Source organism: Girardinichthys multiradiatus, chromosome 14 (assembly GCF_021462225.1).
Source record: "Girardinichthys multiradiatus isolate DD_20200921_A chromosome 14, DD_fGirMul_XY1, whole genome shotgun sequence".
NCBI classification, from domain to species: Eukaryota; Metazoa; Chordata; class Actinopteri; order Cyprinodontiformes; family Goodeidae; genus Girardinichthys; species Girardinichthys multiradiatus.
Window position 1 is genome coordinate 3,347,184 of NC_061807.1, and position 14,524 is coordinate 3,361,707.

At 38.8% G+C, this 14,524-nt stretch overlaps 2 long non-coding RNA genes across 3 annotated transcripts; one reads left to right on the plus strand and one right to left on the minus strand.

Moving 5' to 3' along the window:
• Nucleotides 1-556: 556 nt before the first annotated feature.
• LOC124880160 lies at nucleotides 557-4,404 on the minus strand. 2 transcript variants are annotated; one of them, XR_007041249.1, is made up of 5 exons: nucleotides 4,185-4,404; nucleotides 2,537-2,606; nucleotides 1,961-2,124; nucleotides 1,415-1,577; nucleotides 557-1,177 (listed from the first exon to the last, which is right to left on the minus strand). It is a non-coding gene; the product is annotated as an uncharacterized LOC124880160 (long non-coding RNA). The 2 variants fall into 2 exon arrangements; XR_007041248.1 differs by having other exon boundaries at nucleotides 2,537-4,404.
• A 4,817-nt stretch (nucleotides 4,405-9,221) lies between these two features.
• LOC124880161 lies at nucleotides 9,222-11,785 on the plus strand. Its single transcript, XR_007041250.1, has 3 exons — nucleotides 9,222-9,598; nucleotides 9,883-10,025; nucleotides 10,105-11,785. It is a non-coding gene; the product is annotated as an uncharacterized LOC124880161 (long non-coding RNA).
• Nucleotides 11,786-14,524: the final 2,739 nt, after the last annotated feature.

Genomic DNA, 14,524 nt, shown 5'->3' on the forward strand with positions numbered 1-14,524 from the left:
AATACTGGCAGCAGGGTTGCCAGTACTTTACTGCAATCTTTACAGTAACTTACTGTAATTTTATTACAATTTTATTGTAATTTTATTAGAATCTTACTGTAATTTTATTACAATTTTACTGTAATTTTATTACAATTTTACTGTGATTTTATTACAGTTTTACTGTAATTCCGTAACTGTGGCTACTGTGGCTCAGTAGGAAGAGTAGTCGTCTTGCAATCAGAAGGTTGTGGGTTCGATTCCAGCTTTCTCCTGCCATATGTCCCCTGGGCAAGTCACTTAACCTCAAGTTAGTGAGTGCGATTGGGTGAATGTGGCTCTAGTGTAAAGCGCTTTGAGCGGTCTGTATGACTGGAAAAGCGCTATATAAGTTCAGTCCATTTACCATTTAAGAACACTTCCTAAATTGTAATTTCAACAGTAATTGAACTGACTGGCTATTGCTAGCTGTTAAAATTGAAATATCAAAATTCAACTTAATTTAACAAACTCAAAATAAATGTCAGCAATTGTTATTTCAAGGAAACAAAAAACAATACATTTTAAACATACTTTATTTCAGTGTTAATGTTTAAAACCGGCACACAGCAGTGCAACAAAATATTACATTTTTAAAGAACAGCAACATTTGCTTTTGACATAAATGTCAAAAGGTATTGCAACCTGAATGTAAAAATACTCAAGAATTGACTGAAAAATATATATTCATACACCGTTTTAAATGCATAACTCCCATGGTTATAACATAATGCACACAAGCTGTTAAATAACCAGAAAAGTAGAAGTGCCAAAGGTTAAAAGTTACAAAAAAAAAAAAAACTTGTCAACCAAAGGCATAAGAACAAAGCTTTACAAGCTTATAATGTACAATTTCCAGACCGGATGGATGGATGGAAAAATAATGGACAGTGCAACAGGGAATAAAGTTTAGGAATATAAGCAATTTCAATACTATGTTGTCTTCATCAAACTAATCCAGAACTGTAAAATATTTAAATCACATACACACTGCATAAGAACCATGCTGGTACATCTTTAAAATGTCAGCCAGTTTAAAACGTTGTGAACAGCCAAACAAAACCAACGAGAACAAGTAATGAGTCCTGAACACACCTCTGAAAATAAGGTAGACTGATCCAGGTCCTGCTGCTGATCCAAGTAATTCATCAAAGGGTTGCTAGAGGATAAAGAAAAGAAAAAAATTTTATTCAACACATGAAATGTACAGCAGATTTAACCGCAGTTATGTCACAGAGAGAGAGAGACAGATATTTTACTGTATCTCACCACTGTTTTAGACTCTCCCTAAACAGAGTCTAAAACAGTGGTTGGTCTCCTGAAGCTGGTAGAATAGAGAAAAAAACAAAAAGCACATAACAGAGAGAACAGATTGTGGGTAAATGTGTAATCTTACCATTTTAAAAGTTCCACTGGTAGTCCATGACTTGGCAGAGGAGAGTGGAGACGTGGGTTCACTGCCGTCTGTTTCTTTTGAACAGGTCTTCCTGTTGTTTTCGATGTCACTTTTCCTTTTGCTGCTTTTGTTCTTATTTCAGGGTTGAGGCCTAAAAACCCGCCTAAAAACAGACGAGAGACATAGCTCAGAATTCAAACTACCATCCATCCATCAATTTTCTACACCTGCTTCTTTTGTACAGGGAGCTGGTGCACTACGGGCAAGAGGCAGGGTACACCCTGGACAGCTCACCAGTTTATCGCAGGGCAACACAGAGACACAAGACAAACAACCATGCACACACCCATTCAAACCTAAGAGCAATTTAGAGAGACCAATTAACCTAACAGTCATGTTTTTGGACTGTGGAAGGAAACCAGAGTACCCGGAGAGAACGTTCAAACTACCTATTTCTTTATTTTAAGGTACATATTGCATTTTTAAATCAGACGCTTCTAAAATACAAAATACGTTTAGCAAAAGCATTAGTGAATTAGTTCTCACCTTTGAATAAACTCCAGTGTGCATGTCGCCTCCTCTGGATACTCAAGGTTAAATACATAGAAGGTAGCAAAAAGTGCCGCAAGACGAGCCAGGAGGTTGAGTCCCCTCAGAAACAATTTCACCCTCAATGCTTATCATCCATTGGTCAAAGATAAAGTCGTCTCCTAGAAAAAAACAAAAAAATAAACAATATTAACAGATATTATTTTAATTTGATGTTCAGGTTCTTTGTTTCCACAATTTTCTTGGTTGACACAGTGAGATGATGTGGAGTGTTCCACTGTCTATAGAAGGACATTTCTATAGACAGAGACAGAAGGGAGGCAGATACATCCCTGTCTATCCCCCACCCTCTGAAGGGATGTATCTACCAACCCTCAGATACATCCTGTCTCTGTCCACATACTGTTTTCTCCACATCATCTCACTGCATCTTCAGTTTTTAAATAGGGATGACACACACAGCAAGATGACAGAGTCCCAATGTATCTGACATCCATTTGTCTATAGACGGAGGGATAGGAGATACAGTGAGACACACTGAACAATACATTGTACAATATATGTTGTACTTACCAAGGGCAATGAGTCATGGACTTGGCGGCAGGTTGTGTGTTCCTTCAAGATCTGCAGCTGTAGCACACCTCTGTAAAAGTGAAGTCACAACATACGATTACCCACAACAAAAACATGTGATGTGATGTAGACAAAATAGTAAAAGTTATTTTGCACTTTTTAAATGGACAGGTTACACCTTTACCTTCCTTCAAATGAGTTTTTAAATGTGAAAGAAAGCTGATTAGGTCATCACAATGTACAGTGCAATATTCAACATGACAGGTTAAATCATTGGTGTAGATTGGAGCCATAGCTGCAGGTTGCTGCTTATGATATCGGTATGTGTGTGATTTGAAAGCACTGAAGTTCTTGAACACCATGCTGCAGTTTGTCATTCCACATTGAAAAATGACATTTGGCAAATTCCTGTGAAATTTCATGTGCCTCACATAGGCAAAAAGAGTTTCAGTTTTATGTGGGCAAAACTGACAGGAAATCATCTTGATCCTGAACTTATACAAGTTACTTTAGTCCAGAGTGCAGACTCAAACAGTTCAGCAGTAAAATTGATCTGGATTGTCTACAACCACTACAAACAAACAAAAAAACTAACTGTGAATAGTAGGGATTTTTTTTAAATAATATATGTGAGCGCTCATTCAAGCTGCCAGTAAAGTGTAATTAAAAAAAAACTCACAGTGGAGGCACCGTGCCTGAAAGGCGGGAGGGAAAAAAGGGCGCAAATCTATTGTTTTTTTTCCACAGCTAAATGTTAGTTGTCATATAAACAAGAAAAAAATAGTAATAATTAATCTGCTGATTGTACTATTATAACGGAGAACCTATATCTTTGTGTCACCCAACTTAAAATCCAATAATGTAGCAGTAACCCATAACTGAATGTAAGAACACTACAAGAAAACGAATTTTTTTATTTTTATTTAAGCAACAGCTCAGTATCACTTCAGTGAGAGGCAGCCTAAACTCTGACATCAAATCATCGGAGTGAGATGCGCTTACTCTGACAACAGTTTTAAGTGTAAGATGGGTGCACGGCAGAATAAACTTTATGATTAAATGCATTTGTTAAGTACAGCAAAGTACAATTGTTTTTCATTGGTGGAGTATGGCAACTACATTGATTGAGTGTGATCGCAGTGACAAGATGTCTGGTCCGCAATTATAAAATACTACAATAGTTGCCTGAACATAAGTGTAAAATGCTAATTATTTTTGGGAAGAATAATTACAGTTTAACCAGACAAAGCAGCGATTAACACACAACTGTCTGGATTATGCTCACTTACAAACCACTGTAAAGTCGCCTGAGACAGTATGCCAGAGTTGGGATCAGAACATGCCAGTTTAAGGCTGCCACCGGACATAACAGAAAAAAATGAAGGATTTACCCCGAAGTCACTGCCAATATTAGTATTAACTAATAATGTAACCACTGGCAATTCTGGATGGAAAACAAACGTTAAAATGGAACCAAACAGCACTTGTGTTGCACATGAAGCTAGCTTAGAAATAATCAAAGTTAGCTTTAGCAAACAAACTGATAGACGCGCGAGAGAAGCTAGCTCAATATAACCATATAAAATACGTTTTTGTCCACTAACAGACACAAAATGCAATGAAAATGTTTGATTAAAAAGGTACTTACCCTGTGAAAGTCCCTTTTGGCCTCGCTTTCTCGCCCGCGAAAAGTCGCCTCTTGCCGGTTGGTTAATATCCCACAATGCAACTGTACGTTTAAAATGAACATTACAGCTTTGTACGTAATCCTGCGGTCCAATTAAATCTCATATTCTTTCCATCCACATCTCTGTTCACAGCAAAAAGCTGTACAGGTCCTTCTCAAAATATTAGCATATTGTGATAAAGTTCATTATTTTCCATAATGTCATGATGAAAATTTAACATTCATATATTAAAGATTCATTGCACACTAACTGAAATATTTCAGGTCTTTTATTGTCTTAATACGGATGATTGTGGCATACAGCTCATGAAAACCCAAAATTCCTATCTCACAAAATTAGCATATCATTAAAAGGGTCTCTAAACGAGCTATGAACCTAATCATCTGAATCAACGAGTTAACTCTAAACACCTGCAAAAGATTCCTGAGGCCTTTAAAACTCCCAGCCTGGTTCATCACTCAAAACCCCAATCATGGGTAAGACTGCCGACCTGACTGCTGTCCAGAAGGCCACTATTGACACCCTCAAGGAAGAGGGTAAGACACAGAAAGAAATTTCTGAACGAATAGGCTGTTCCCAGAGTGCTGTATCAAGGCACACTCAGTGGGAAGTCTGTGGGAAGGAAAAAGTGTGGCAGAAAACGCTGCACAACGAGAAGAGGTGACCGGACCCTGAGGAAGATTGTGGAGAAGGGCCGATTCCAGACCTTGGGGGACCTGCGGAAGCAGTGGACTGAGTCTGGAGTAGAAACATCCAGAGCCACCGTGCACAGGCGTGTGCAGGAAATGGGCTACAGGTGCCGCATTCCCCAGGTCAAGCCACTTTTGAACCAGAAACAGCAGCAGAAGCGCCTGACCTGGGCTACAGAGAAGCAGCACTGGACTGTTGCTCAGTGGTCCAAAGTACTTTTTTCGGATGAAAGCAAATTCTGCATGTCATTCGGAAATCAAGGTGCCAGAGTCTGGAGGAAGACTGGGGAGAAGGAAATGCCAAAATGCCAGAAGTCCAGTGTCAAGTACCCACAGTCAGTGATGGTCTGGGGTGCCGTGTCAGCTGCTGGTGTTGGTCCACTGTGTTTTATCAAGGGCAGGGTCAATGCAGCTAGCTATCAGGAGATTTTGGAGCACTTCATGCTTCCATCTGCTGAAAAGCTTTATGGAGATGAAGATTTCATTTTTCAGCACGACCTGGCACCTGCTCACAGTGCCAAAACCACTGGTAAATGGTTTACTGACCATGGTATCACTGTGCTCAATTGGCCTGCCAACTCTCCTGACCTGAACCCCATAGAGAATCTGTGGGATATTGTGAAGAGAACATTGAGAGACTCAAGACCCAACACTCTGGATGAGCTAAAGGCCGCTATCGAAGCATCCTGGGCCTCCATAAGACCTCAGCAGTGCCACAGGCTGATTGCCTCCATGCCACGCCGCATTGAAGCAGTCATTTCTGCCAAAGGATTCCCGACCAAGTATTGAGTGCATAACTGTACATGATTATTTGAAGGTTGACGTTTTTTGTATTAAAAACACTTTTCTTTTATTGGTCGGATGAAATATGCTAATTTTGTGAGATAGGAATTTTGGGTTTTCATGAGCTGTATGCCAAAATCATCCGTATTAAGACAATAAAAGACCTGAAATATTTCAGTTAGTGTGCAATGAATCTAAAATATATGAATGTTAAATTTTCATCATGACATTATGGAAAATAATGAACTTTATCACAATATGCTAATATTTTGAGAAGGACCTGTATTTTCAAAACACAGCCAGCTTACTGTAAAATCATGATGTGGTTTTTACAGCAATTTGTTAAAGTGTAGCTACTGACTGAGCTTTTACTGTGACTAACTACTAACCACTGTGACTAAATTTATGTGATCTCTTTCATACTCATACATGCCTGCTGAGTATGAGGGATGCTGCAAAGTCAATGACAGCGACTGTCCACTGTCTCTAGATGCTAATCCAGGAGGAGTGAATGCTGCAAGTCAGTGACTCGATGCAATCTGCTAGGTTTCCTTAGACAAAATAATTTTTTAAGCAATTTAAATAGATAACTGAATTGACTGCACTGTTTGAAAGTTAGGATTAATTGGAACCTGGAAAAAGCAGGTACAGTTCTTCCCCAATTTTAATGTTTTCAACTGCAATGGTCTTCAGAATAGGTTCATACACAGAGGAGGCAGAGAATAACAAGCCTACTAGAAGACATGAGGCAAGACGAGGAGGTACGAGCAGGAAGGCAAAAGAGCATTCATGGAAGGCTTGGTCCAACAAGTGTTTAGCAAGAATCATAGATGTAGCAACGGAAACTGGGTCATTAACAATAAGTTGATCATGAAAACTGCTGGAACGCTGTGGCAAGGCAAAGAAATTATCTGGGATCGGAGGAGAAACAGGTAGAAATACTGGAGAAACAGGTGAGTGAAATGATCAGACAATTGTGCTAAGCTGAGCAACATGGCCGATCACAAATCATGACACTAAGTCCTACTACGGTTTTCTGAAAACATATCGTTGATTGTTTTAATTTGATAATGAGACCTTTGGATGTCAGATGTTTGATTTTAACAGAACATAAATAGCAACAACCTCTGTGAAACGATGCACTTCATTACCTGAGAAACTTTATGTTTAGGAAAAATAAGCCAATATATCCTTTACGGTCTGGCTGCTGGCTCCCGTATAGCTATCCGTGATTGCCATGGCAGAAATCTGTGCTATGTTCCTGTCTCCCAGCCTTGTTGTTCCTTCCCTTGAATGTTACTCACTGCTTCTTAATGCTGGTAGAAAAACCTGTTTCCAATGGAACGCTGTGAAAAGAGCATACTCCTAGAATATGAATACCACATTCATCCTGGATCATAACAAAGTCATTAAAATATATGCATCTGGAAAGGGTTAAAGACATTTCAAAAGATTTGGGAATCCAGATAACCACCGTGAGAGCCATCCTCCATAAAAAGAGACAATGTGGAACAACAGGGAACCTTTCCAGGAGTAACCTGCCTATAGCGACTATCAAATTGCATCCATTTTTAGTTGCTTCTGGGTGCGGGGAATCTAGGTCCTAACACGCTCATAAGGTAATGTCCAGACTGGGAGATAAGTTTGGGAATGCTCCCATTTATTAAATACAAGCTAAGTATTGAATGAAATCCAAAGTCCAGGGTGGCGGTTTATGGCAGCATGCAAAAAGATGGCAATTATGGTCAATATGTGGATATGATGAAGCCAAACCAGTATACAACAGAAAGCGGTAACAAACTGCATAACCTCCACATACCCCAACCCCTGATGCCCTCTAAACCTGACACCTATATAGATTTCCCCCACACCGCCACCAGATGTAGAGTAAAATATAGGTCAGAGTGTCCATTCACATATAAACCAAAGACTGTCACCCAACCAAACAGAATTATCAAAACTAAATAAGACAGACCCAAACTATGACCAAACACAAAGAAAAAAACTATAAATGACTCCTATACTGCCTACCAAAAATAGTCTGAGAAAACTCATCTAATTGGTCACCAAAAAACCCAAGACAACATCTAAACCACTGAAGACATGATATTCCTTATTTAAGGTCAATGTTCTAGACTGAACAATAAGAAAGACCCTGGTTTAAAATAGCATCCATGGAAAGGTTCTATGGTGATAAAATCACAAAAGGGTCATCTCCCATTGGCCAAGTCAAACATGATGGAGATAAACCACCAAGACACCAATTTAGGCTTCACCATTTAGGCTTAGGCTACTGACATCATCATGTACAATACAGCAAATACTTATTCACCTCATTTACATCTTCCTTCTATGTATTTAGCGTTTAGATTTATGTACTTTATCTTGTCTAGAGTTTGTATTTATGTATATTTTTTTCGAGTTTTTCCCATTTCAGCCAAATATTTATTTTTGAAAGCATTTTACAGTCTAAATATTGAAATAATTCTGTACTATATAGTTTGTAATTCTGTTCATCTTTTATTCATGGTTGTTTGTATTATTAATTTATCCTTCCTAATATTATTTTACTAGAGGCACATATTTACCCTGTCCTGTCCAATTGATCTCATTGACTCCCATTATAACCACATATTTCTGACATAAAACAGTAAACGCTTTGTTACTTGGTAAAAACGACTCAAGTCCGCCATATTGGTAGAGGTGAGTCGGTCTACGAGACCGATACCAGTTTGCTTCTGTGAAAAAAGCTCTAAAAATTACTTTAACCCATTAGGCCCCTTGGGAGACCAAATGTGTGCTTTCTGCTTGTTTGTCTTTCCCAATATTTCAGACAGTTTAAAGGTCAGTTTTATGAAACTTGACCAGGATTTGCTTTTAACCTTTATTTTTTTAAATTTGTTTATCTTTTTGATTGCAAGGTTTGTAGAACAAGAGCTACGAATTTAGCATACGATCTTTACCAATTTGGTCCCATTGACTCTCATTATGACCAAATATTTTTGATGCATTGTAATCTTGGTAGACCGGAAGAAGCTGTAACTTAACAAAATATGAAGCGCTGTGAATACTTTCCTGATGCTCTGTAAGTATTTGTTCATATATTACAAGTCATATCGTCATCACACTATTAGACACTGTTATCACACATCGCAGGTTTCTCTAATATCGTGCAGCCCTATTAATTAGTTTCTAAACAAACTTGTATCGGTGTCGAAGGACAACAAACCACTCAAAATGGCGGACGTGGGTCGTTCCCACCGAGTAACGAAGCGTTTACGTTTTAAGTCTATGGTGAACATTTGGTCTTTAAGAAGCTAATCCATTAGTCACCTAAAATGTTCCTAAACTGTAACTGACATGAAAACATACAAACCTAATCTGTGCAGCAGAACTTTAGGGTTGAAATCAGCCTCCAGGATGTTGAGACGCTGCTGATCTTCTTTGTCCTCTTTAGCTGTTTGGGAAATCTCTCCCACTGCTGCACTCTGCCACCGTTTGAGCTGCTGTCTCCACATCTTTGTTGTTAGCTTCTCTTCAAAAGATCCTTTAACAGTTACTGAGTAGTTATAACTCGGCTTCGATCCAAACTCTAGAGATGGAACATTTGAAGCAAAGCTTCGAGGAGTTTACAGAGTAAAAAGGTTCAATGCTTGTGTTGTCTTGCGGTAAACCACGTGACCGATGACAAATATGTCTCGCATTTCCGTGAACACGTCACTGCTTCATTTCGCGTGTGGAATTTCAAAATAAAAGCGCGATGACACTTGTTGCTTCGTGGGTTGTTGTAGTGGTTTGGTCGCACGTCAGCAGAAATAGGAGCATCTGAGAAGAATGGAGGCAACAAAAAAAGGAAAACTTCTCCCATCTGGAAGTAATTTGAAATGTGTGCTAAAAACAAGGTTTGTGTAAAGTGTGTTTGCAGCACATTACCTGATTTTATTTCCATCATTAACAATAATTCTGTATCAATGAACTTTCATGTTTGTATTTCAGGTGAAGTGTTTGTTGTGCGCCAGAGAGCTGGTATACAATAATAACACCTCATCAATGCTTAGACATTTCAGATCCATACATGAAAAAGAAAAGACACGCTTCAAATCAAACGCAGACACCAGCCTGAGTATGAAATATATCTTATAGGTTTATTTAAATTGTTTGTGATTTATTTTCATGCATCATACAGGTTCCAGAAAGCAGGTGTTGGATGATGCTGTGATCAATCTTATTGTAAAAGATTCACAGCCCTTTACTGTTGTGGAAGACGAGGCGTTCAGGGAACTTGTTCATTTGCTGGATCCCTCCTATGTTCTCCCTACTAGAAAAGTTGTATGTGTGTACACAACAAGATCAAATGTAGTGCTAACCTATAATTGCAGTAATTTCAATTAATTTACTTTCCTTCAAGGCATGAAAGAAGATGGTGGAGGAAAAATATGAAAAAACAAAAGAAAAGGCCAAAGAGGACAGGCAGAAGGTGTCTCCTGTGAGCCTGACAGCAGATATGCAGACATCAATAAATATGGAGGTGTACCTGGCAATAACATGCCACTTCGTTGATGCAGATGACAAACTGGGCATTGTGCTGCTTGGAGTTGAACATTTCCCTCATAGTCACACATCAGAAAATCTGGCAAGGGTAGTTCATACCCACACGGAGGAGTGGACCATAACTAATAAGGTTACTTGCCTAGTCACTGATGCTGCATCAAACATGATTGCATGTGTTAAGGCCTTAAGGATCAGGCACTCTGTGTGCATTGCTCATGTGCTGAATTTGTTGGTAAGAAAATCATTTGACCAGGTCCCTGTTCTCTGTGACGTTCGGAAAAACGCCAAACGAATTTTAACATATTTTCACTCAAACACCAAAAGGTAAAGAAAAGCTAGAAGTAGTACAGATACAGATAGGGGGCAGAGAAGATGGACAAAGACAATTAACACTTAGGGTCTACATTAACTGATTCACATTATGTTAGACAGAACTTTCTGCTGTGCTTCAGGCTGTTGTCCTTTCTCTCTTTGCTCTAAATTAACACATACAGGTTTGATGGGGTTAGAGTTGTTGGGTACCATCATAGGAGAAACGCATATTGTGCTTGCTTCTTTCCATCAAGAGGTGAAGAGAGGCAAGTGTCAGGGTCAAAGGTCATCCAGATGATGAAAATGCTCTATCTTACACTGGGAGGTAATGCTTCAACCTTGCACACACAGGCAGCCATACACCTACATGAACACCTGAAGTGTCAAGTCACAGACACTGCTTCCAATATGGAGTCACTAAGTGTGTTGACCCTAGCAACACTTCTAGACCCCAGATTTAAATCACTCGGGTTCCGCAGTTCCTCCAAGTGCAATGAGGCCATCAGTAGACTGCTGTCAGAATGTGCGTCTGTAATCGGACGCACAAATGAGCCCAAGCCAGGACCGTTTTCACAACAGCTGTCTGCACCCACGTCAGGCATGTTATTCAGCATTAATTGTTTGTTGCTGTTTGGAAATCATGTACTAAAATGCCAATTTGTTGTTTTTTAGATAACTTTCGACAACATCTCGACATCAAAGTGGGCAGGCAGACTAAAAGTGCCACAGCTGATGCCATCCAGGAAGTGCAAAGATGCCTGGCAGAGGGCATAATTGCCAGGTCCCAGGTTCCTATGAGATACTGAGACAACCAAAAGACAATCTATCCAAACCTCTTCTGCCTTTCCTTACAATTTCTCTGTGGTAAGGCGTCGCTAGCTTAGCGTTAGCTTTAACTCCACCATGGCTACACGTTCTGCTGTTTCTCTCTCTGAGTCTCTTCCTCTCTCCTGCTCTCTGTGTCAGACGTTCAGTTATTCATCTGCCTCTTTTATTGATAATGGTACGTGTAATAAATGTAGCATTTTTGTAGTTTTGGAGGCAAGGGTGTCAGAATTGGAGGCCACCAAGGGTAGCTCCCCATAGCAGTCCTTAAGCAGAGCTCGTGCAGCCGGGGCCTCAGGCCGGCTGGGTGGCGGTACGTAGAAAGCATAGTCCTAGATCCCAGCCCACAAGTCACCACCAACCTGTCTGCGTTTCTAACAGATTTTTCCCGCTCAGTGACACACCCGCTGAGAAACCAACTCTGGTAATTGGCAGCTCCATAGTCAGAAACATGGCACTAGAGACACCAGGAACCATAGTCAAATGTCTGCCAGGGGCCAGAACGGGCGACATCAAATTCTACCTGAAACTGCTGGCTAAGGATAAGCGTAAATACAGTAAGATTGTTATTCATGCTGGCGGAAGAAGAAGCAGCACTAGCGCCAAGATGACAGACCAAGAAACTACGGTACAAAGCCAGGTAATGTTAAAAAGTTTGTACATGTCTTAATGTCATTAATATATGCTCTTGGTCCGTCATCTTGCCCCTAGTGCTGCTGCGTCTTCTTCTTCTTCTGCTGGTGGTTCACAACAAATTCAGTGGTGCATCCCGCCACCTACTGTACATCATTGTATAAATCCACCCACTATATTCTATGTTTTAGTTTTGTATTTCATGAAAATAAGAACGTTTTATTTGTAATACTCTTGATTTCTCCCCTATCTCTCCTCTGTTCCTAATATTCCTTTTAGACTGAATTATCTCCCATTCCGGCACTACGTTTACTGGCGGTGAGGAGTGTGACAGCGCATGCGCAACGCGAATCGACTAACTCTGTGCTCCACTAACCGGCCTGAGATCACGTGACACCAAGTCGCTGATGTAAATTCGTATTCTCAAAGAAAATAAATTGTATTCACAAACTGTTATAGCATATTGTATTCATAAAGAATAAACCACAACTGTAAACTTGAACTTTGTGTTTGTAATTTTTGAAGCTGTCACATTTTATTTTGTATTCTTATAGAGAAAATATACAATACCTCTTTTGGATTTTACTTATGCACAACTATTGACTAATATGCACACATTTCCGTCTTTACATACACATTGTTTTTGACAGTGTTCTTACCCCATATAAAGCACAACGTTAGAAAACTGGATAGAAAATGGCACTCTACACATCTAGAAGATTCCTACTTAATCTGGAAAAATAGCCTACTGTTGTATAAAAAGACACTTCGCCAAGCTAGAACAGCTTATTTCTCATTATTGATAGAAGAGAACAAGAATAATCCTAGATTTCTCTTTAGTACAGTTGCTAAACTTACACAGAGTCAAAGCTCTGTTGAGCCATCCATTCGTTTAGCTCTCAGCAGTCATGACTTTATGGTATTCTTCTTAAATAAAATTGATTGTATTAATAATAAAATCTTTGACATACACTCGAAAATGATTACTTCATCTGTAGCAAGTAAGAAAGCGTTGGAAGTAAATGAAGAACTTGTTCTGTGTTTGGACTGTTTTCATTCTGTGGAGCTTCCTGAGTTATCAGAAATATTAGCTTTATCTAAACCTTCAACTTGTATGTTAGACCCAATCCCAACCAAATTATTTAAGGAAGCATTCCCTCTGATTACCAGCCCCATTTTAGATATGATTAATCTATCCTTAGTAAATGGATATATACCACAAGCTTTTAAGGTAGCTGTAGTTCGCTTGATCGAGATGACTTAAAAAATTACAAACCAATATCCAATCTTCCATTCTTATCTAAAATTCTTGAGAAAATAGTTGCTAATCAAATGTTGGTTGGGATTAATTGGAATGTGTGTACCTGATTTTTGTGAAGTGCCTTGAGACAACATGTGTTGTGAATTGGCGCTATATAAATAAACTGAGTTGAATGGGTACATTACTAAGTTGCAAAGTGGTTTTAGAACAGGGAGAAATACTAATGACCCAATAAGATGTTTAGAACATGAAATCAGAAGAGCGCTGGAAAATAGAGAAAGTGTAATGGCTGTATTCTTTAAATAGAGAAAGCCTGTGACATGATGTGGGTTGAAGGATTGATGATTAAATAAAATAAAATGAGAATTAGCGTAGTGTAGAAGTAGAAATGGGAGAAATGCCGTTAGATCTAAGGAGAACACAATTAACAATAAATTACTGGTTAAACTTACAAGGTAATAACCGGGATCACCCAACACGAGACATCTTGAAACCATGCTGGGAAAAAGAACAAAAAGATAAGACATTTTGGATGGATTGTTAAAAAGATAACAGAAGAATTTCAAATACAAAATATAGTAATAAGTCCAATAATGCCTCTGGCTGTTGTACCACCCTGGATTGTACCAGAGGTGAAGGTAGATCTTATATATTATATACAGATACATCAAAAACAAATAATAAAATAGAAATTGCATTCATAGTACCAGGATTTCAAATAAAAGTAGGAAAATAAATCACAGATGGTTTATCAGTATATACAGGTGAAATGTTAGTAATACTATTAGCAGTACAGTGGGTGGAAGACATAAAACCTTTAAAAACAATAGTGTGTTCAGATTCAAGCTCAGTATTATTGAGTTTAAAACATAACCATTCAGACTGCAGACCAGACATTTTATTAGAAATACTGTATACTTTATTCAGACTACAAATAATGGGTTTAACAATTGTATTTTTATGGGTTCCAGCACATACTGGAGTTAAAGGAAATGAGATGGCAGATAAGATGGCTAAGAAGGCAACACAAGATCCTTTCAATTTTACAGTACATTTAAGTAAATCAGAGGCAAAGAACATCATTAAACAGAAATTGAAGGAAGAATGGTAAACTGCGTGCAGATAGCAAAACCGAGAGCACAGTTTAATAAAGTGTGAGAACGGTTTTGTACAGGCTTTGTTTTTTTTGCGACACTTGACGGGCTCCGTAAAATACAACAGCTGGAGCATCAGTTAAATGTGGATG